Source organism: Scyliorhinus canicula, chromosome 29 (assembly GCF_902713615.1).
Source record: "Scyliorhinus canicula chromosome 29, sScyCan1.1, whole genome shotgun sequence".
Taxonomy (NCBI): domain Eukaryota; kingdom Metazoa; phylum Chordata; class Chondrichthyes; order Carcharhiniformes; family Scyliorhinidae; genus Scyliorhinus; species Scyliorhinus canicula.
The window spans coordinates 4,595,115-4,599,355 of NC_052174.1; positions in this window are offsets into that span (position 1 = coordinate 4,595,115).

Sequence of the window (4,241 nt, forward strand, 5' to 3'; positions counted from 1 at the left end):
ACTCGCAGCAGGGACACATTACAGCACCCGTAGCAATCCAGCTAGGGAACATTTCCACCAAACACCCAGTAGTATTAGTAAATCTTCCCCGGACAGCAGAACACATCCTAGGGATAGATTTTATGAATGCCCATAGCCTGTCGTTCGACCCAGTGAACCAGTGTGTCTGGCGAATGGCAAGATCGGACAGAGCACCCGCTACCCTCACAGTAGGAGACTACGCTAATAGGATTAGCGCAGTAGGAGAATACTCATTTGACTTGACTACACTAAACACGGACAGACAAGTTAAGGCAGTATTAAACAAACATAGGACAGCATTTGCCAGTCACCGGCACGACTGTGGCAGAATGACTGGACAAATTCACGTTACCGGACCTGACCCCAGACCACAGAAACAGTACAGATTTCCCCTAGAAGCAGAGGGAGAAATAGAGAAAGTGATAGGTAGCTTATTGGAGCAAGGTGTGCTTAGAACAGTAGCCTCGACCAATAATGCCCCTATTTGGCCAGTGAGAAAGCCCGACGGATCATGGCGTCTGACCATTGATTATCGGGAACTCAATAAAGTAACCCCAGCAGTAGCCCCCACGGTAGCAACAAGTCCCGAGACCATGCTCAAACAGGGACTCAACTCCAAATATTTCACGGTATTGGACATTAGCAATGGCTTCTGGTCAATACCATTGGCAAAAGCGTGCCAGTACAAATTTGCCTTCACTTTCAAAACACAGCAGTATACGTGGACATGCCTTCCACAAGGATTCCACAATTCCCCCTCCATTTTCCACCGACAGCTGGCGAATGGTCTAGAAAAATTTTCCCGCCCCGAATGTCTGGTACAGTATGTAGACGACCTACTACTGCAGACAGACACGAAGGCAGAGCATATTGCGCTTCTGGCCGAACTCCTGGAACTTTTAACCTCAATTGGCTGTAAAGTTAACCCAAGAAAGGCCCAGATTTTGGAAAACAAAGTGATGTATTTGGGAACAGTCATCACACACGGCAAACGCGAGATCGAATTCAAAACAATTGATTCGATTGTCAAATTGCCCCTTCCCCAGAATGTTTCAGCCTTCCGGTCGTTCTTAGGACTGGTTGGTTATTGTCGGAACCACATCGACGGATTCGCGACAAAGGCAGCCCCACTCTCAGACCTCCTTAAGAAAGGAGCCCCCTGAGAATGGCTTCCACAGCATACAGAGGCTGTGGAGGAGTTAAAGAAAGCCCTTAGCGCAGCACCCGCGCTGCAAGTCCCAGACCAACTTTCCCCATATGCAATAGAGGTAGCGAGCACAGATCTGACCCTCTCGGCCGTGTTACTTCAGGAACGGCACGAGCAGCTAAGACCAGTGGCTTATGCCTCCCGACTATTAGACCCAGTAGAACAGGGATTTTCAGCCTGTGAGAGGCACCTCCTTGCAGTTTTCTGGGCAGTTCAGTACTTCTCGTACATTACCGGACTCAACCCCATCACCATTTTGACCGAGCACACCCCCACACAGTTACTCCTAGACGGTCGACTGAAGGACGGTTCAGTTAGCCAGATTAGGGCAGCTAGGTGGACACTACTCTTACAAGGACGCGACATTACGGTTAAACGGACCCGCACACACACATTTTTAGCCGACAACCTCCAATACCCAGGACAGCCCCATGATTGTGAAATTGTAGCACCCTTACACAACACAGGACCCTTCATAGCGAAGACACCCCCCAGGAAGATAGGGAACCCAAGACAAAGCCCCCAACACACAGACACGTGTGGACCACTACGGATATACGTGGACGGTTCATCCACGGTTTTAGAAGGCGAGCGTATCACGGGATGCGGCATCTATGTCGAGGACGCGCAGGGTCGCGCTCTCGAAGAAATAGCGTTAAAATTGCCAGGTCACTTAGGCGCAGGATGAGGATCTCAGGGAGATTTTTAAAGGCAACTTTGTGCCTCAGTACGACAAGTTCAGACACGCACTGACCACACATGAGGGTGTGATCATAAAGGATCAGCTTTATGTGGTCCCGCAGCAGGACAGGAATGAAATGATTGCTTTGTTCCATGACGGGCATGGACACCAAGGAATCGACACGACCACGAGGCACCTCAGGCAGCTCTGTTGGTGGCCTAACCTAAGGACAGATGTAACTCACTACATCGAGAATTGCCTTATTTGCGTCCAGAATAACCCGGAGAGGTATTCTAAAAAGGCACAACTTCGGCATACTCGACCAGTTAATGGCCCCTGGACAAACCTCCAGATCGACTTTATAGGACCATTGCCCCCTTGTAGGAATGGCTATAAATACGTTCTGGTGGTCATCGATACCTTTACCAAATGGGTAGAGGCATTCCCCTCAAGAACGAATACAGCTAAGACAGCTGCAAAGATCCTGACCCACCACATCTTCATGAGATGGGGTTTACCCCGAAGTATTGATTCGGACCAGGGATCTCACTTCACAGGACGCGTCATGAAGAACGTCCTGACAATATTTGGCATAAAACAAAACTTTCATATTGCGTATCACCCACAGTCCAGCGGGATTGTAGAGCGCATGAATCGGACCCAAAAATCCACACTTAGGAAAATGGTACAAGAAAACAACTCCACATGGGATTCAGTGCTCCCATTTGCACTCATGTTCATCAGAAATAGTTTCAACTTCCACAGGATACACACCACACACACTCATGACCGGACGCCCTATGAAAGGTACAGAATTCCTTTTAGGACTGGACATGACTAGCCCCGAAGTGACGGCCCTCACACACGAAAAGACGGTTAAAGACCTGGTTGAGACTGTGAGGTCTGCACAGATCGCAGCCGCAGTTCAGCTAGGGAAACGGCGTAGACAACGCACAGAATGCTTTAACAAGACCGTACACCCCACAGAATTCCAGGTTGGACAACAGGTAATGCTATCTGTATACAACCCCAGCAGTTTTTTGGCACCAAAATATTCCGGCCCATATTCAATTTCGGATAAAATTAGCCCCTCAGTTTATAGGATAAAATATCCTAATGGAAAGACCGCGTGGTTCCATATTAACCAGCTAAAGGCATATGGAACACAGTCCAACCATGCACACCATGTCCTGCTAGACGCAGCAGAACACCTCACCCCACCCACTAGAGACACGTTTCCACCATCCCCCTCACAGACCAGTTCTTCATCGGACTCGCCCACGACTCCGCCCACTGACCACGACAGACCACGCCCCGAAACGCCCACAAGCTGCCGCAGCAGAGACAGCGATACAGACACTGACTCTGAGGACTGCCACAGCACACCACACTACAGCCCACACTGCAGCGACTATGACCCCGACTCCAGTGACCCCATGGAAGTCACTTACATTAAAAACCCAGACCCACCACCCGACCCCGACTACCCCGACAATACCCATTCACTTTTAGACCCAACACTCTGGCACAGGGACAATTCGTACAGACTTGTCCGCAACGACAAAAGTGACCCCCGGTCACATAATTCAAAGATTTCATGCCTGATCCACACAAGGGTGTGGGATCCGGGAGAGCAGGACGACACGGTGTCTGAATCCCGATACGGCAACCCCTTTGTGACCCTGTTCACAGAGACAGAGGAAAAGTGAGGTGTCCAGATGATGTAAAATTGGAACCGCTTGAGGGAAGCGATGTCCTTTCTGATGGAACCTGCACGTATGTTTTTGTTTGTCAGTTTATGTTTGTTTGTTTCAATGTTATTGATTCAGTTGGAGGCTGGACACCTTATTTTCAGCTGAAAAGGTTGTGACCACCTCGCACGCACTTTAGTTTGTCTGCAGATACCTCTGAGAACTTTCTATGGTGAGCAGCTCACCTTATCGTCTGAAATGTCTGAAGCCCAGCTCATTTTTCAAAAGGAGCATCTTGGCTCCTCCCTTGTTTTTAGGTGCCCCTCTATTCGGCGAATAGAGGCTGCAAATCCACGGTAAACACATTCTTGCCCGTTTACTCCAGGTTACTCAGGCAGTGGACAAACTGTACTGAGGACCCGCCCTGTCTGAGAACCCACTTTGGTCAGCCAAGCTCGGGTATGGCACAGCACGCCCTACCCGGGGATCCCATTCAAATTGTACCCGTCGCGGCCCATACGCAACCCATTCGACCTTTTATTTCCAATTTGTTTTCATTTTTCGTTAGGCAGCCCTTAGGCCGCCATCCCACATGCTATTTACATCCAGGAACATTCGGATGGTAAATGAGCAAAGCCTG